The sequence below is a fragment of the Octopus bimaculoides genome, chromosome 2 (assembly GCF_001194135.2).
Source record: "Octopus bimaculoides isolate UCB-OBI-ISO-001 chromosome 2, ASM119413v2, whole genome shotgun sequence".
In the NCBI taxonomy this organism is placed as follows: Eukaryota; Metazoa; Mollusca; class Cephalopoda; order Octopoda; family Octopodidae; genus Octopus; species Octopus bimaculoides.
Window position 1 is genome coordinate 12,020,930 of NC_068982.1, and position 20,948 is coordinate 12,041,877.

At 35.5% G+C, this 20,948-nt stretch overlaps 1 long non-coding RNA gene across 3 annotated transcripts in view; it reads right to left on the minus strand.

The window, feature by feature from the left end:
* The window catches only part of LOC106873609 (uncharacterized), a 101,605-nt gene extending 81,567 nt beyond the window's left edge, over nucleotides 1-20,038 (minus strand). The window contains exons 1-2 of one of the 3 annotated variants that reach the window (XR_001409902.2): nucleotides 19,747-20,038; nucleotides 710-771 (exon numbers count right to left, since the gene is read on the minus strand). This is a non-coding gene — a long non-coding RNA (uncharacterized LOC106873609). The remainder of the gene's footprint in view (nucleotides 1-709; nucleotides 772-19,746) is intronic. The other 2 variants (XR_008266477.1, XR_008266479.1) reach the window with 2 other exon arrangements.
* Between the last annotated feature and the right edge of the window lie 910 nt (nucleotides 20,039-20,948).

A 20,948-nucleotide genomic window follows, 5' to 3' on the forward strand; every position in this document is an offset into this window, starting at 1 on the left:
TGGGGACATGTACCGAGAGTAATAAAGATCAAACATCCAGTCAACATCATAGTGTTTGGAGTGATCACTAGTGACAGTGACATTATGCCTCCATTCACCTTCCCACATGGCCTCACACTCAACATAGAGACCTACATCAAGTGCCTGGAGGAGGTAGTGTTGCTCTGGGTGAAGAGGGTAGGTGCTGGAAGACCCTATGACTACCAATAGGACTCTGCACCATGTCACACAAGCAGAAGAACCCGGTCATGGTTGTCAGACAATTTCTGCAACCAGATCGCCCCGAACATCTGGCCACCTAACTCCCCACACTGCAGCCCCGCTTTATTATGTGTGGAGCACAGTTGAGTGAGTGACCAACAAAACTGCTTGCAACACCAAAGATGAACTGAAGGCATTCACCAACTTAAACAAAGAGATCATCCAGAAGAGTTGCAGAAGACTCCAAAGACATGTGGAGACTGTGGTTGAAGCCAATGGCTATTTTATTGAATAAATTTCCTCCTTGGAATTTCAAGATTTTTTTAATGTAATTTTGGTAAATATATCTATTAAAATGAGATGTTAATATTATTTTCGTTTTTACATAATTAGACAACAATTTATTCAGCGTGCGTGCGTTAAATAAAAGGAAACAACAAAGCGGAGGCTGTGTGGAAACAGAAATACATATAGTTGAGAAATGAATGGAATAAAACGTGTTTCATACCAATAATGATAATTCTTCATTAAAATTTCTTTTTTCTTGAAATCCCAGTCTGGTATTGATTCCTGCAAAAAAAACAAAAACAAAACATTTTATTTTCTATAAATTTTTATATTTATATTTTATCCTAATAAAAATGATAAAAAAAAAATGTTGGAAATTAGCAATTTTTTCTTCCTGTTGCCCTCATTATAAGCAAATAATCTGTTATAATGCTCAACACTATTTAGTGTTGAACAAACAATTATTATTAAAAAAAACCCCTAAAAAACAGGTTCTATTTAACATGGTTATGGGGCATGGCCTGGGGGTGGGGGCTTGAAAGATTAATCTTTCATTTCACATTCAGCAATTATTATGTCCTAATAACAGGTACTATTTTGAGGATATTATGTAGGGTATCATTTAGCTTAATCTAGTTCCAATTGTCTGATGTAACTTCTCATTGGTATCACAGTTAACATTTTCTGATTATTGCTCACCATAATCCCAACGGTTACTCCCTGTTTGAAACAATCTAAAACTGACGCTAGATATTATCTAAGCAGTTGTAAAAGTTGGCAATTTTCAAACATTTGTTTGATATCAATAAGAGACAGTTACCATCTGTTGGATTATTTATATTAATGGCATGTCAGCCAGCAATATGTGTGGTTGTGTAATTCGTTGAAATAGTATTCCAAAACTATGTCAATTCATTTGCAAAAACCTAAATTGTCATTTATATATTCTAATGTAATTAATACTTGGGGCAAACTAAGAATTACATGACTATGAAAACTGAAAACACAATTATTTGTTTTGTCCTTATCATAAATTACATTAGGGAGAAAAGAGAAAACTATCATTATAATGATGGAACTGTTATTACTCAATAGCATAAACCTACACTGATATGCTGGCAAAGGGATTTTTGTTAATATAATGGATCAATTCTAACAAGTGTATGCATATGTCTAAATAAATATTCTTTTATAACCATCAGCATTACCATTTTTCTTTGCTATGATGATTATTCTGCAGAAGAAAAATTTTCTCCTAATAAATTGGTTCTACTGGAGCCTCTATACAGTTGCCCAACCTGCTGAAAATAGCAGCCAAGTCTCCTTCAAATTTAACCATTTAGAATCCAGATTAGTTTGTCAAATATAATAATTAGTTATTCACATTGCTTTGAATTAATCAGGCATTATCTCTTAGCTTTGGGATTTCGATGATGATGATGTGGCTGGTTTAAATCCTAAAATCTTGAAAACAGAAAAGACATTTTGAATAATGTAGTCCTAGATTCCTCATGTCAGATTTGATGAAATGAACTAATTAGAACACCACTGATACATAAGTTTGCCTGACAACAACAACAAGTTAAGCATGATGGTAATTAATGAAAAAGGCAATAATTTATATGACAATTTGCCGAAAAAGGATGTTGAAACTTTTAATGAAAAATCTTTTCTCCTTTTCTGGTTAAAAAAGGCTGGTTTGAAAAGTTTAAGAATTGCTTGAATTTGCACATAAAAAAAAACTGGAGAAGCTGCTGCTAATTATCATGAACAATTAGGAAAAGAATATAATTGGTGAAGGATGCTACACACCAGAGCAAATATACAAGGTTCTTGGAACTGTACTTTTCTCAATGCTCATGCATATTAAAGTTTTTATATCTTGTGAAGTAAAATCAAAGCCAGGAGTTAAAGCTTCCAAAAATCATGTTACACTTCTGGCAGGAAATGCTGCTGGTGATATAAAATTAAAGTCTGTCTTATGTTTTGTAATGTGGCTGACTATTTTTGTAATATGAAAATCAGTGGGAAAATTAATTTCATGTTATGGTATTCTTTTAATGCCTTATTTCTGTAATGTGGGGTATTCATATGTGTGTGTGTGTGTGTGTGTGTGTGTGTGTGTATATATATATATATATATATACACACACACACCTGTCTTCGTCTTTTGTTTTTCTGTTAATATCAACTATATATACACACACACACACACATATATATGTATGTAACAACATACATATATATATAGTTGCGTTTGTGTGTGTGGATTCTTAGCTGACTTCTCCAAAGATTTCTTGATATTCAAACTTCGAAATATTGAAACAACACAATTCATTGACCTGTATTATTAATTTTCATAGCTTGCACTGTTTTGGCTTTAAAAAAATAATTAAAAACAATTATCTATCTATCTGCCTGTCTGTCAATGTCAACATATATATGAGACAAATCTTTTTGCAAACTATACTACTACTGTCATATACATGTGTGTGTGTGTGTGTTTGTACACATACGTGCATATACCCAGGCCTATTCTCCATTTTTTTAGGGGGGGATAGTCACAAGACACACACCAGGCATTCCATTCATTTCAAAGCTCTAAGAGGCAAGCCCTGTCCTATGCTCAGGTCAAGGCATAGAATGCAACCCCCGATATCAGCAGTGAGGGCCGACGGCAAATGCTGGTTCTGTACCCCTTTGACCAACATCAAATTCACTCATCCATCCACAAACACTCTCCAAGCTTTCCTGTCATTTATAAACTCTCTTTGTCCTAGGTATAACTAAACTACATCCAGTAGTGGGACCCTGGGGCTCTGGTTTCAGAGTTTGAGGAGTGTGAAACCACCTCTTAGCCAATATTGTTGCCAGGTCTACTCTGGACCAGAGTGGTAGCACCTGTACGGGTCCCAGCCAGCGCTAGATTAACCCATTAAACAAAATAAGCACGTGCTTAGGGCACTAAGGGATGGGGCACCACAGAAATGAAAATGGCTTACGGCATGAAAGAAATCACTTTAAGCTTGCTAAAATAATATTCATAATGCCTTATCTCTAAGTATAGAAGCAGAAGTTTTAATTTTAATTAATTAATTTTAACGATATCATTGAACACTTTGCAATAAAAAAAGAGAAAACTTTTCAAATATAAATAAAATGGAAGCATACAAAAATAAACATTATTTTCCATCTTACTGTGAATTTTGTTTCATTTTGAAAAATAAAAATTTATTTTATGGTTTATTATCGTTTTCATTTTGAATTATTTTTGTTTACATTTGGAACCATTTACATATACCTGAGGGCACAAAACCTTTTAGGTGCTTAGGGCCTCTATGGGTCTTAATCTGGCCCTAGTCCTAGCTATGGGTTAACTAGCAACCCCATCCCTGTGACTGGGGGAGGGACCAGTAGAATGCAGTCGCTGTATTCCCTAAAGGGGACGGGAGTGAGGGGACAAGGAATCCATTCCTCCTAATAGTTTCATGTTCCTAAAAAGACAGGACAACATACATAACACATCTAAACAAATATTTATAAATTTATTTATTTCAGGAAGATTTATACTGTACCCCTAGTTAAAAAAAAAAAAAAAGTGACCCACAGATATACTATTAAAAGTAGAGAGAAGGTTTTTGTCTTTTTATTGACATTTACAAATTTGAATGAAAAACAAATATGTCAAAATATATTTCAAAATATATTTCAAGTTTGATATTGATTATTTAAATAAAAAGAAACCAAAACAATAAACTATCAAACTTTCTCAGACCTCTGAATTGTATCAAATATTATTGCCAAATCATCTATTTTATATCTTCTGGTTTCTAGTAAATTCCGAACAATTTTTCATGTCTACACAGCACGATAATTTATTTTAGTATTCATTAGTCAGTTCTTGAATATTATGTATTTTTTTTCATTTTCATTATCTGGTGACATAAAATGAATTTTTAGTACTGTGTATAAAAACTGTTATCTTCTGTGCTTTCTTTATCTCCTTGTTAGCTATTGCTTCTCTCTCCTTATCACTTAGCAACATGTCAAAAAACAAAAAAAAAGTCTTTAACAAACTGTAGACATGAAAACCAGATATTTTGTAACTATGGGGGTGGAATTTTAACAAGTACATTTTTTTTATATATTACCATAGGTGCAGGAGTGGCTGTGTGGTAAGTAGCTTGCTTACCAACCACATGGTTCTGGGGTCAGTCCCATTGCATGGCCCCTTGGGGAGAAACTGGAAGAAGCCGTTTATACATATATAAAAATACATATATATTTGTTTGATTGTGTTTGTCCCCCACCATCGCTTGACAACCGATGTTGATGTGTTTACGTCACCGTAACTTAGTGGTTCGACAAAACAGACTGATAGAATAAGTACTGGGATCGGTTTGTTCGACTAAAGGTGGTGCTCCAGCATGGCCGCAATCAAATGACTGAAACAAATAAAAGAGTGAAAAAGAATAGGTGCAGGTGTGTCTGTATGGTAAGAAGCTTGCTTTTCAGCCATATGGTTCTGGGTTCAGCCCCACTGCATGGCACCTAGGGTAAGTGTCTACAGACTGACAAAAGTTTTGTGAAAGAATTTGTAGCTGGAAACTGAAAAGAAGCCTGTCATGTATGTGTGAGTGTGTATGTATGTATATATATATATATATATATTTCTCTCTCTCTCTCTCTCTATATATATATATATATATATATATATATATATATGTGCTTTGTGTGATTGTATCTGCTTGTCCATCACCACCACTTGACAACTAGTGTTAGTGTGTTTACATCCCCATAACTTAGCAGTTCATCAAAAGAGACCAATTGAACAAGTACAAGGTTTTAAAACATTAAGTACTAGGTTGACTCATTCAATAAAAGAATTCTTAAAGGAACTGCCCCAACATGGCCACAGTCTAAGATTAAAGAAAATGACATAGCATTGCTGCTGCATTACAACCTATTCTTATTTTGCTTAAGACACTCCGGGAATTTTTCAAGAAATATAATCAATTAATTTGTGTATTTTTTCTTTATATACAAATATACATTAAAGTATCACATATTCATGATTTAACTCCATGTTTTTATAATATCAGTGTTGCTACCATATAAGGAAAATTATCTTTGTGCATATATATGTGTGTGTGTGTGTGTGTATATATATATATATATATATATATATATATAACAATTCATTTAAATATTGAATTGAACAGCTTTGAAGCAAATGAAAGAAAATTGATTTGAATTTTCCTCGAGAACAATAATTATATATTTGAGAATATAACTATTTATACATAGATTGTATGTCATGGTTAATGTTGATGAGAATTTTAAGAAGTATGATTTCACACATTTGTTACGGCATTTCTCTTGAAATATACTGACTTTGTTTCAATTAATTTTGAAAATAATGAATAAATTAATAAAATAACTGTCGTTATTAAGTTTGCGCTCAGAACATAAATTAAATGAAATTTTGATGGAACGTTACTATTTAGATTACTTTGAACAGGAAACTTGTATGATTGAAGCAGAGGTAGTCTCAAGCAGGTTGGCATCAAAAGGGTTTAAATCTTGGTCTACAAGACAAAGCCATCACCTTCAATAATTCATTTTTAATTCCGTCTAGAATTTTTTTATTTATCTCATCTATCATATCTGGGAAATAAAATCTCTAGGCCGACCAATTAACCATTACTGGTAGCTTAATACAAAATAATGAATTATTACTTGAGGTGAATGACTAATTTATGAGAGAAACACAGAACATCATTGTTATCATCATCATTGTTTAACATCCATTTTCCATGCTGGCATGCGTTGGCCAGTTTCACAGGAGATGGCCAAGCTCCAATTGTCTCTGGCGGCACGGTTTCTATGGCTGGATGCCCTTCCTAATGCCAACCACTTAACAGAGTGTACTGGATGCTTCATACATGCTACCAGCATGGGTGCATTTATGCAGTACCAGCGTGAGTGCATTTTACATGACACTGGCACTTGTAAAAGACAAACCTGTGTGTATGGACAGCAGTAATTTTACTTAGCTTGACGTATCTTCTCAAGTACAGTAAATCGCCACAGCTCCCGATCCCTTTTCATTTCTGAGAGGAACACGTGAATTTTTTAAAAAAGCATGAACACAGAGACAAAAGAGAGAAGAAAATCAAAAGTATGTCATTTGTGAAAATAGAAATAATATATTTCTAAATCTCTCGGAGATTTATGTAGTAGCAGCATGATAAAGTGATAGCATGTTGTCAACTTAATGTGACAGTCCCATGAAAGAGAAGAATGCTACTGTTATTTAGCCCTAAGAAACACTGTTTCCTGTTGGACTTGACACATTTCCTATGTCCTTATGTCTTCAAATTGGAGACAAGCACCTCCAACCAGCAAAACCAGCATCCAGAGACTAGTTTCAGAGTCATTGCTCATCATATACATTTTCAAAGGCAGATAGGCATCGACAGGTAGCAAGCCATGCTACTCCAGACTGATGATGAGCAAGGACTCTGGAACTGGTCTCTGGATGCTGGTTTTGCTGGGTGGAGGTGCTTGTCTCCACTTTGAAAACATAAGGACACAGGAAATGTGTCAAGGCCAACAGGAAACGGTGTTTCCTCGGGCTAAATAACAGTAGCATTCTTCTCTTTTATGGGACTGTCACATTAAGTTGACAAGATGCTATCACTTTATGTCATTTGTGTTCCCACAAGTTTACATACTTTTGATTCTTTAATAAATATCATTTGTTCTCTATTTAAGAGATGAGGAAATATGTGCATTATTTACATATATTTACAGATACTTTTTGTCCTCATCTTGTTTGTTGTGAACACAACGTTTTGGCTGATATACCCTCCAGCCTTCTTCAGGTGTCTTGGGGAAATTTCTAACCTGGGTTCTCATTCCTAAGGTATTTTTTTCGATGTTATATTCAGGTCACTGCTTGGAATCGAACTCGGAATCTTGGGGTTAGTAGCCCGTGCTCTTAATCACTATGCCCACAGTTCGATTCCAAGCAGTGACCTAAACAATAATAATAACATCGAAAAAATGCCTTAGGAATGAGAACCCAGGTTAGAAATTTCCCCAAGACACCTGAAGAAGGCTGGAGGGTATATCAGCCGAAATGTTGTGTTAACAACAAACAAGATGAGGACAAATATCCGTTGAATGTAAATAACGAAAATAATGCAAATATCATTTTTGTTTAATGATTCATTTAATTAAAAAAAGATGGCATGCACTGCTCTCTCACTCAATAATAATAAGAATAATCGATTCAAACTTTGGCTCAAAACTGAATCTTCCTGAGAACTGTATTATGGGAATGTGTGTTAGTGGAGTACTTAGCCACTTGCACATTAATTTCACGAGCAGGCACAGGCATAGCTGTGTGGTAAGACGCTTGCTCTCCAATCACATGGTTTTGGGTTTTGTCCCACTATGTGGCACTTTGGACAGGAGTCTTCTACATAAACTTTATGCTGACCAAAGCCTTGTTAATGGATTTGGTAGATGGAAACTGAAAGGAGCCCGTCGTATGTGTGTTTCTTTGTGTCTATGTTTTTGTTCCCAATACCACTTGACAACCGGTGTTGGTGAGTTTACATCCTTGCAACTTAGTAGTTCAGCAAAGGAGACTGATACAGTAACTATAAAGCTTTAAAAAAAAAAAAAAAAAATCCTGGGGTCGATTTGTTCAACTAAAACCCATCAAGATGGTGCCCCAGTATGGCCACAGTCAAATGACTGAAACAGGTAAAAGATAAAGGCTGTTGCATTGATTGGACCAACTGGAACCCTCATCACCATTACTGATGGAGAGCCAGTAGCATTTCAGCACTCAGGTTAGATCCCCTATTTGGTGGGGACATTCTTTTCTCCCACCATTCTTGGAGGTTCTATAAAAGATGGTGGATATTGAAAGATAAAGAAAAATATGAAAAAAAAAGAGGAAATATTGAAATTATTTTCTATCTCTCTGGATGGAAACATCTTCACGAAGGAGCTGAAGAAAATGGCAAATTACAAAGATAAAGATTTCGAAATAGAAATAACCACAATATGGAGATTGAAAATGCAAACAATCCCAATAACAGTCATTGATGCACTCAGGCTTATAAAAATATAAATAAATAAATATGTAAATACAAATATGACATTAGGATTATCCAAACTGCACATCATACAAAAAATAGCACAGTCAGGTACAGCACACATAAAAATGATGCATTAGCATTGTGTGTGTGTGTGTGTGTGTGTGTGTGTGTGTGTATGTGTGTGTGCGTATGTGTGTATATATATATGTGTGCGTGTATGTGCATGCTGAAGAGTAAACACAGAAATATGATGCCAACGAATAGTGCAATATCGGTGATTCTGTATGCAACTTTCAGGCATATTGAGATGACCTTCCGTTATACAATAAGCACATGCAATATTTGTAATACCAGGATTTATAACGATTATGGAGCTCGTTAATATCAGAGACAAAATGATATTTAGTCGATTCTATTCATAATCTTGGCTTAATTTCCATCAGTATTGGATATTTATCATCTTCCTATGGTCAACAAAATAAATTCTAGCAAAATACTGCTGCAAGTAATAAATATTTCACAAAAAGAAAAAAAAAAAATCACCTAATTACTCTAGGTGTTTCTTTTTACTTTATGTTGTTTTCAACCAAAGAAACTTCTAGCGTGGAATTGAGTAAATTTAATGCATTTGATGTGTTGTGATAAGATTGAAGATGTTAAACTGGTGAAAAAGTCGCCTCATTACCTGTTTAATGCTCTTGTATTTGCTATCGTTAAACTATTTAATCCAACATGAGATTGTTAATTTACTTGTTGAAAATTAGTTGCTGCTACTAAAATTATAAAGAATTTCAGAATATAAGAGCTTTAAGCTTGAATGTGATCTAATTATTAAACAATTATCGAATAATAGCTGGAAGTTATAACTTTCTATAACTATTATATTGTGAACAGTTTTACTTGTCATGCTGCTTGCTTTGAATATCATAAAACTATATTTTACACAACTAATCAGCTATAAATGTTTCTCTGTTAGCATTATGTACCACCAATATGAGACTATCTTCATAAACTATAATGATTAGCTTTGTACAAAACCGTGTAGTTAAACTAGTGATCAATATAAGATGATAGACAAAATAACTGATCAAAACCATAAATTATATGTTAATTTAAGTTTAATTATGAATGCTATCATATAATAGTTAAGTGAGTGTTGGCATACTCAATGTGAATCTTTGAACTCTACATAGATGATATACAACTCAATAGTAAATTTAGAATGGGAACAATCACAATGGTATATTAACACAGCAGTTAATTCTTTTAGCATTTTTCTAACAATCCACTGTAGGTGTGTTTAACTTCCTAATTAACCATGTTTCTCCTTTTATGAACATTTAATAAGGTTTCTTAAATCATTATACTTGTTGATATGTTATTAAAATCCTTTCTAAATCTATTTCAGTGGGGTTTAAGTAATAAATTTCAGATTTATCTTGAAGTTATATTAAATTTTCTTACAAATCATGTTTCAAAATATTAACCTTTAATGATTTAATTTAGATATTTAAATCAATATAAATTGTAGTGTTATGTTAATTATTGTAATTATGCTTCTTAATCCTAGTGATATCAGAAATTCAGTGACGAATCTTCTTTCAAAATTTATATGAGAATGAAATAAGGAAATATCGGATACTCAGTACACATATATCATTGGCTCATGCCTTATTGAAAGGAATTTATTGAAGTAGCTTAACTACACTTTTTAGTTTATTTATAAAGTAAAACATTTATTTAAAGTTTATGTTTGAGCAAGTGACATTATTAACAAGGATGTCTTTTTATATTAGGCATGTTCAAACATTTTTTGTAGCATAGTTATTAAGAGGAAGTCATGATAACCATGCTATACAAAATGTCATAAATAATGTGTTCTGTACACAAAACCTGGCATTTTTGGTGGAAATTGAAGAAGTTATGACTGTCATTCCCAAATAAAATGAATTGGTTGCAGTTAGAAATAAAACCAGTTCACAGATGCAACATTGCTTATTTTCTCAACTTCAGTAGCAAGAAAAGTAAACAGGTCTTGAGTAACTAAAACCAGGTTAAAACACTTGGAATATATTTTATTCTAGTTCTTTGTTATCTTAGTCATATTACTCTCTCTCTCTCTCTCTCTTTTAGTATATATTAAATATGTTTTACTTTGTAGCATGATTAATGAGAGTAGTGTTTTTTTGTTTTTTTTTTAAGTTCTATGCTGAGAACAAAACAACTCTGTTGTACATTTGCAAACATGTAGAAAGGATTTGGACAGGAGCCTACACTCTTTACTTTGGTGGTTGAGAATAGAGAAGAATTGTTTGGGAGCAAAATAAGAATTTATACAAAATCCAGTGCACAGTTTGGTGCTCACTTAACTAGACATCTCTTCATTATATTCCTTACTTTTCTTTATGACTGGCAATCCATCTGTTACTACGATGAGTGTTCCAGTTGATTCAATCAACGGAACAGCCTGCATGTAAAATTAACCTACAAGTGGCCAAGCACTCTACAGATACACATACTGTTAATGTAGTTCTCAGAGAGATTCAGCATGACACAGAATGTGACAAGGCCGTCCCTTTGAATTACAGGTACAACTCACTTTTGCCAGCTGAGTGGACTGAGATAAATGTGCAATAAAGTGTCTACCTCAAGGACTTTATGCACCACTGGGTATCAAACTCACGACTTTACAATCGTGAGCTGAACACCCTAACCACTGAGCCATGTGCCTTCTTTCATTATAGTCCTTAAGACATATGTACAGAGGCGCAGGAGTGGCTGTGTGGTAAGTAGCTCGCTTACCAACCACATGGTTCCGGGTTCAGTCCCACTGAGTGGCACCTTGGGCAAGTGTCTTCTGCTATAGCCTCAGGCCGATCAAAGCCTTGTGAGTGGATTTGGTAAACGGAAACTGAAAGAAGCCCATCATATATATGTATATATATATATATGTGTGTGTGTTTGCTGGACCCCCCCCCCACATCACTTGACAACCGATGCTGATGTGTTTACGTCCCTGTAACTTAGCAGTTCGGCAAAAGAGACTGATAGAATAAGTACTAAGCTTACGAAGAATAAGTCCTGGGGTCAATTTGCTCGACTAAAGGCGATGCTCCAGCATAGCCGGTCAAATGACTGAAACAAGTAAAAGAGTGAAAGAGAAAGAGTAGAGGTGTTCAGGAGTGGATGTTTTTGAAATCATTGTGTGCTGCTGACTTGATTGTCAATCTGTTTAAAGAGCTGCAGAAGATTCTTCAAATGTCGAGCAGTAATTTTATATCAAAAGGCATAAATGTCTGTAAGTTTAAAACGGTTATATCTGATCCATCAGAAGGAAGTTAATAGGAATTCTATGCTATGTGCTCAAAAGAAATAATAGGGAGGAGACATGTAGCAGGATCAAAGGAAAATTGTCGGATAGGGCATCCAGCTGTAGAAACTCTACCAAATCAGATTGGAGCCTGGCGTCGCATCCTGGTCAGTCCTCAGTCAAATCGTTCAACCCATGCTAGCATGGAAGGCGGACGTTAAACGACGATATATAGTGTTAAATCGCATGTAAGGTGTAGCATATGAGATGCATGAGATATACTTTATGGATATGATTTAATTCGATAACATCTGTTGGAGTGAAAAAGTATCATGTCTTGATTGCTTTTGGGAGAACCAGAAGATTTGTTAAAAAAGAATAATGTTGATCCTCACAGGCAAAGCGATAGAGACTTTGAAAGAAAAAGAAAACCAAAGTCACCAGTTTTAAAGTTGTTCGTTGTTTGCATGCCAAATAAAAACAAGGTTACCATTAATGTAAACACTGTTATTGTTTACAATCTGCTGTAAAAACATGTTCAGCCATTGAGCTGTTGTTCATTGTTCAAAGGACGAGGGAAAATATTTTGTTATCTAGAAATAGGTCAGGGTTAGTGAGTGGAAGAACATCCAGCTGTAGCTGACTTCCTCAGTAAGTTTTGTCTGACCCATGCAAACATGAAAAAGTGGATGTTGATACGATATACTCTACTGTAAGGTAAACTACTTTCAATTATATTTTCTTACATTTGTGTCATAGTATGGCAATTGTTGGTCGTAGATTTTAAAATATGTTATTCTAAAGGGAAGGTCAATAACCGTAGCTATTTTATGCCCTCTGGGACTGGAAAATAGAGGCAATTAGGGAGAGTTACTGTGATTACTGCTTTGATTAAATTGGTGTTGATTGAGGGGGGAAAATGTTGAGAGAAGAGAAAGGGATTGATTTATAGGGGGGGATACTGGTTTGAAGAGGGACAATGAGTGTGGGGTTTAGAAAGTATTGAAAAGGTTACGGTAAACATGACAAATGGAGAAGAATTAGATGCATTGAGTGTATTTAAGAGAAGCGGGTAGGGTGGGGGGAGGAGCATAAAATCTGCGTGATCAGATGAGCAGAAGTTATTGTAGCCAAAGTAGAAAAGGCAAAAAACAAAAGGTAATATGTTATTGTAATTGATGATCAGCTATAATTGATCTTAGATCTATGTTCAAAGACATTTCAGCTGTGGCCACACAATCTTTTTAAGAATTTCTATTATATATCTACTGTTTCCTTCTTTCTAACAATTTTAGGGAGATTTGGCTACTATTTCTAGCCAGTTGAGCAGCCACTGAGAGGCTCTTTATTGGCTCAATGCTTAGATTATACTTGAATGGGTAATCATAAATAAATTATTTACTTGGTTAGTCCGTAAGACCTTGCTAGCTAAAATAATACCTATCAGTGAAACTAAATGAAGAAAGATGGGATTAAGATAAACTTGTTACATAAGATTTCCCCAAAGTTAAGTCTCTTCCTCAATCTTCATCATCATCATCGTTTAACGCCCACTTTCCATGCTGGCATGGGTTGGAAAGTTTGACTGAGGACTGGCAAGCCAGGATGCTGCACCAGGCACCAATTCTGATCTGGCATGGTTTCTACAGCTGGATGCCTTCCTAACGTTAACCACTCCGAGAGTATAGTGGGTGCTTTTTATGTGCCACTGGCACAGGGGCCAGTTAGGCAGCACTGGCAACGACCACGCCCGAATGGTGCTTTTTATGTGTCGTCAGCACAGAAGCCAGTCAGGAGACACTGGTAACGACCACACCCGAATGGTTCTTTTTATGTGCCATTTAGATAATTTCTGACTTGCTAATATTCACCCAGGACACCATACACTTAATGATAGCAACCTCATGGTTCTGGGTTCAGTCCCACTGCGTGGCACCTTGGGCAAGTGTCTTCTACTATAGCCTCAGGCTGACCAAAGCTTTGTGAGTGGATTTGGCAGACGGAAAGTAAAAGAAGCCTGTCATATATATATATGTGTGTGCATATGTTTGTTTCCCCAACTTCGCTTGACAACCGATACTGGTGTGTTTACGTCCCCGTAACTTAGCGGTTCAGCAAAAGAGACTGATAGAATAAGTACTAGGCTTACAAAGAATAAGTCCTGGGGTTGATTTGCTTGACTAAAAGGTGGTGCTCCAGCATGGCTGCAGTCAAATGACTGAAACAAGTAAAAGAGCATATATATATATATATATATATTTCTTTTCTGATGAGGTGTAAGTCATCATGCGATGGTGGTCTCTTGTAGTCCAAGAAAGATGGTTCTGCAATGCCTTGTTGAATGACCTGCACAAATGATTTTCTTATAGAGATCAAATGTTTGGGCTTGACATTAGCTCACTCTATCCATCAAATTGATGTTACCTGAACAGGTGCACAGTGTACTATATGTCAGGTGTCAAAGTGATAGCAGTGCAATGTGAGATGAAATGTTTTGCCCAAGAACACAATGCAGCACACAGTCCAGGAACTGAAACCATGATCTCTTGATTATGAGTATAACACCCTAAACACTAGGCTATGACGAACCTAACAAGTCAAACAGTCATATATGACTGGTTGACATTAAATTCACCTGCCAAGAACATAGCAAGTCATATTATTTTTTTAATTGTGGACATTAAATGTGAAGGTGCATGGCTCAGTGATTAGAGCATTGGTCTCACAATCATGAGGTAGTGAGTTTGATTCCTGGATGGGCTGTATGTGTTTTTGAGCAAGACACTTTATTTCACATTGCTCCAGTTCACTCAGCTGTAGAAATGAGTTGTGATGTCCCTGGTGCCAAGCTGTATTGGCTTTTGCCTTTCTCTTGGACAACATCAGTGGCATGGAGAGAGTAGAGGCTGGTATGCATGAGCAACTGCTGGTCTTCCATGAAAAACCTTCTCTAGACTTGTGCCTCGGAAGGGAACTTTCTAGGTGCAATCCAAAGTGGGTCTTTACCCTTTCAGACTAAAGTCATTAGTATAGGTGATGGTTAGCAGTCAGCTCACCAATGCCTTTGTAACTACCAATATCTTTTTATAAACCTAGATGTCTTAGATGTAGGCATCTAAGGTATGCATATGTATTTTCTCTTTTGCTGGTTCCAGTAGACTGTGGTTATGCTAAGCCACTGCCATTTGGAAAATATATTTTGAGAACATGTCTAGCAATATCTTTTGACCCATGCAGTATCAATCTCTCTCTCTCATTTTTTTGTTTTTTTTTTTCTGTATGATTAGTTCTATACAAAAATTGTTTCTCTTCAGTCTAAGCCTTTGCTATTTACTGTAAACAATCTCATCATTGCCTGGATGAATTTATACCTCACTCATGAAACTCATTTTACTGAAATATAAAATATTCTCTTTCAGAATATTTAATCTTTCAGTTTGCTATTTTATTCTCTATCGTTACAATAGAATTATTAGATTTCTAATATACTTTCACTTATATTTTCAGTCCAATGTTCACCAGCAAACATAAAACTCTTCTACAAATTAAAGGTAGACATTTTAAAAATATATATATTTTTTCCTTTTCCCTCCTTTTGTATTGTACTTTCACTGTTTGTGTGTTTGCAAGAATTTTAGCTAATTTGGTTTATCAAATTATCAGCCCAAAAGATAGCAGGAAATGTTCTTCTCCACAATCCTTGCTGTAATTACTTGGCTGTTATTGATTCTCTTCTGATTACAATCATGATGTATAGTTCTTAGCAATATTCATCTACTATTAGCATAAATCTAATGTTTCATATATCACCCTTTTCTCAATATTTTGTACTTCATGTTCATTAATTTTTTTCTCTGTTTTCATATAATAGCAATTATGATGTTGTTGTTGTCATGATAGCAGTAAGAGTTGTTTATCTTCAATCATCACAACATCCACCTCCTCATCAGCAGCACATTATCATTATTATTATTATTTTTTCATCAATTGCTTTGTCACCAATATCGTTATACTTATCATTATTATTTGCTATATGAATTTCTTCTATATTTGTCTTTGTTATTTGTTTTTTTATGTTTTATTTTCCTGTTGTTATGGAAACAAGTTTGTTATAGAAATACAATTTCCGAATAAAGAAATTTATTTTGAGTGCATCAGACAGAAAACGTGAAGAATGATCTTGTTTGAAATCAATATATCTCCAAACTTAATTCTCTGTCAAGTTATTTAGAGTTTGATGAAATCTTTCTAAATCACAATTATTTTTAGCTTCTTATTATCAAGCTTGTCTGTATTTTTATAATGTATAATACAATGAAATAAATACTGTAGGTTTTAATGTTTTTCAAAATTGGTCAAATTAAAAAAGTTGTACAAAAGTTATTGAATTAGATATCAATTTTAAAAGTTGAAACTCTTCCTCAAAATTTATTGATTCCAACAAACTGAATTCAAGAGTAGACAGCACTTCTCCAGATGGTTAGTATCGGGAACTGTACTATCTTCACTTGTGGAAACACTGGATAATTGCCTGGGAGGTTCTCAGAGGTCCAGGAACTGAATTCTAATCAATGGTTGCTGTGGTGATGCATGGACGGGTTCCAGTTCATTGCTTTGCTTGGTGAAAGGGTGGTGGAGGACTCAAATGTTTAACACTTTAGCATTTTAACTGGCCACATCAGACCTGAATATTCTACTGGTGTCATGTTCAATTTGCCAGATTTGACCTTTCACACCTGTCCTACAATGTCATTCTAAAATGAAACAATCACATCAAAATTTCAAAGCTACAAGATAATATATAATTTACTGAAAATAATGGTACTGGTGCCACATTAAAAGCACCTGTGCCTGTGACACAAAAAAGCATCCATGCTGGTGCCATGTAAAAAACACACAGCACACTCTGTAAAGTGGTTGGCATTAGGAAGGGCATCCAGTAGGAGAAACCATGCTAAAACAGACAAATGGAGCCTGGTATAACTCTCTGACCTGCCCACTCTGGTCAAGCCATCCAACCCATGCCAGCATGGACAACTGATTACCTCCTGAAGGCCAAAAACAGCCATGTCTGACCCCTTGTTGACATACTTGCACATATAACTTGATGGCTTTCAGAGTTACAAAACTCAATGTGTGCTTCGAAGATCTTTGGCAGAAGGGGACAATATGGCATGATCCACCTGTTGTCAACTTCAATTACGTGGACTGCACTTGCGTTGATAGTAGCTTTATGTCCTCCTTGGCCTGGCTTACGACGCCTGTAGCTCAGGTATCCATCATGGCCAGTCTCTGTTTGGGCAATGAATTGTTTAGGGTAGCCTTTACTGCACTTTCCATCAACCATGCAAGGAGAGTCCCTGTCGAGAGGGCCACATGGACCATGCACCATCTGACTTCAGGATCTTCTGTTTTGTCAGGAAGCTTGGCGCTAATGATGGAATCAATTTGACTTGGATGAATTTCGTCTTTAAGCCAGATTAGGATGTGGGCATGTGACAGGACCTCATTTCTGCCATTCAACTGTGTACATGTGGAAAGCAGTTTCACCAAAGATGTGATGCTTGGTAATAAGTGCTAACATCTTCAATAGCTTTTGCTGAAACACACGTGCCAAAAGGTCATGCCTTAGTGAGAATGTTGTCCTGGTAGAAGCAGGGCCTTGATTTCATTCCACAGAGGGTTGCAAGAGAAGGTCACGAAAAGATCGGGCCGTCCATATGTCCTGACATAAGGTCATTGCATCCTGCGTTCTCTTGTGCATATACCAAGGGCTCCCTGTGAATGTAGATGGCAGAATGACCAACCGTCCCATGTTGCTGACATCACGATCCGCTGCAATGTCATCGCGCAGGTGAACACATGACTCCGCACATCGCTTTTCCTGATGTTGTCGAATGAAGAGAAGGCGCTCACTCTCAACCTTTGCAGAGACAACCAGGAATTGATGGAGGAGGTGACAGCACTGCAGAAGATGTCTTGGGTTGGCAGGGCGGATCATCCGTATGTAAGCGTAGTAGTCATTGGGTGAGACCTTCTTGTTAGTGGGCAGTTTTGTGGTGGGATCTACTTGTGAAATATTAAAATGATATTCATCTTGCCCTTGCCAGAAGATTAGTGGGTAATGCAGAGCATCATATGACTGATGAGTTTCTGAAACGTATGTCAGTCTGGAATCTTGCTGGTAAATGATGATGTCTCGGCGATAGTGTTGTTCACTGACCAGGAGAATGGCCACTTATTTCACAGCTAGTGCATTGAAACGACGTTCAGGCTCACCTACTGGTCTCTTATTTGACCTGATTACTACTTTAAAGTTACCATTTGGACGTGGCTGTTCCATTGATGTCTTGAAGTTTCTTATCAGACCATTGTGGGTGTGGGGCATTTCTTGCAAAGATATCAGTGTTTCTGTCAAGAAGGGAACTGCTGTACCTTGGTCGTAACTGACACAAAAGAGGGTGTTGCTCCTTGGTCTGGCTGACACAAAAGAAGAAGAGATAGGAAATGTCTGTAGACTATGGTCAGTTATGTAGGTCAAACCGTAATCAAAGGACTGACCTTTCCTTCACCAGTACAAGTCCTTAGGGGTCAAGTGTTTTCTCATCAATTATCTGGTGGAGGATTTCGCGCTTCTTTTGACAAACAATCGGGTAGATTTGGTTTCAAATCTCAGACAGGACCAAGCGTGGTCTCTACATACGTATTGGAAAATCAATGTACAATATACAGCATGTTATTCAATTAATTGAGAAAAAGGAGTCTATTTCCGTATAAAAAAATTTTCCTCACATAACTATATATGTTACGTATATGAAACAGATCTGTTGACAATTGAGCAATTAAATAAAATCTCCGTATGAAAATGTTTTTATCACACACACACACATCTTACACAAATAGAAAGCTGAAGAAGGCATAACTACAGATTTTTGCCCCCGAATTTGGATAACTTTCAGAAAAATGGGGTTTTTTTTTTAATGAAATTTCCTACGAATATATGTTATATCATGTATATTCCAAATATACAAATTTGGGGGAGGAAGTTTTTCAGGAAAATGGATATTTTTTAATGAAATTGTCTACAAATATACATCGGGCTATGTAGATTCCGAACATATAGGATGTTTGGGGGAAACAATTGGGGTTTATTTCTGAGAACTATTCCCAACTCGGGAGTGTTTCTGAACAAGTCATCCATATTTGTTTCATTTTCTCCGTTTTCGTGCGTTTGTGAATCCTAGCCGTAAAATTTCGGGGAAAAAATTGAAAAGTGACGGAGGTGGGGCATATTTGTCGATAATTTAATTAACAAATATTACATGAAAGTACCTTTTGAAATTCTTTGCACACGCACATATCTCATTTGCCTTCATTGCCTGTTGCTCTTGTAGAAATCTACGGATGCAGAAACTCACAAACCGAAGAAAAAGTAACAAATATGGACGACTTGTTCAGAAGCACTCCTTCGCGGGGAACAGTTCTCAAAAACAACCTTCAATTGTTTTCCGCACAAATTTCTATATGCTCCGAATGTACATAGCCCGAGGTGTATTTGTAGACGATTTCATTTTAAAATATCCATTTTCCCGAAAGTTAAGACGAATTGAAGTAGACTTCGGTGAATTTTGCGAAAATCATCCACCACCTCCTAAAACACTCCCCACCGCAAAAAAAATGTGTATTTTCAGAATGTACATAGAATAACACATATTCGTAGAAAATTTAATTAACAAATATCCATTTTTCTGAAAGTTATGATCATCCAAAGTCGCGGGGAGCAGAAATTTGTAGTTAAGGCGCCGGAAAGAATGCAAAAAATTAAAGTACCTTTAGAAATTCTTTTTTTTTTATCTGAAATCGTCACAACTGAATATCAAATGTTAATAAGGCGACTTGTTCCAAAAAAAAGTCCGAAATATATATTGGTGGAAAATCAAGGAAATGGTGTCTATTTCCGTGTGAAATATTTTTTCTCACATGAAAGTACCTTTTCAAATAACAGAAACGGTCATCACTGCAATGAGGTACGCATGCGCGTATATGCAAATGAGTGGTTGGGACGTCAAATACAGGAAGTTGAAACTCAGTTACTACGTCAGAGCGCCAAAGACAGGAAGTTCAGAAAACCATTTGAAGAAGTGAATCTTTATAGCTATATATAAAGCAATATTATTTATTTTTACTAAGAAAAAATAAATCAAGGTCAAATTATTCATGTACCCCAAGTATGGTACACATCGTTGATTGGCTAAAATTACCCAAATACGACAGCTTTAACACGAAATAACTTCTAAGATATGAAATTTTGTCAAAAATGTTCAAAGTAAACTGTGTTCTAGGTGAGGAATTCCACCAGTATACAAAATCAATTTTAAAATTTGTGTGCCAAACTGAACAGATCCACATTTTCTACAATAGCCCTAGGCTGACCAAAACCTTGAGTGGCTTTAGTACACAGAAACTGAAAGAAGTTTGTCATATATATATATATATATATATGGTGTTTTACATCTCCTGCAACTTTGCAAAAAAGACCAACATGAATAAACATCAGATTTTTAAAAAATATGTACCGAAATAAGTACTAGAGTTGATTTGTTCAACTAAACCTGTCATGGTCATGCCCCAGCATGGTCACAGTTTAATGACTAAAATAAATAAAAAACAAACGATAACCCAGTCTCAATACATTTATACTCAAACACCTTTATGTGCTTACAGAAGTTAATTTGTTCTCATGGGGAAAAGGTTTTTTGAGGTGGCTGATGTTACACTATTCTCTTGTATACCAAGCTTGTCGTAGCCACTCATTTTAATGTTAGAAACTTTTGTTGAAAACTTTTTAGGCACACTTTGTATTGATTGTATACAGTTGAGAAAGGCAATAAAAATTTAAATATTTATTCATTATATTCAATGGAAATTATGAAAAATAATCTGTGTATTTATGAAGCCTGATATTTTTAGAGGAATGAAGCATGAATGTTTTATAAATGAAGTGAAACTGTTATTACTAGAAATTGAAATTT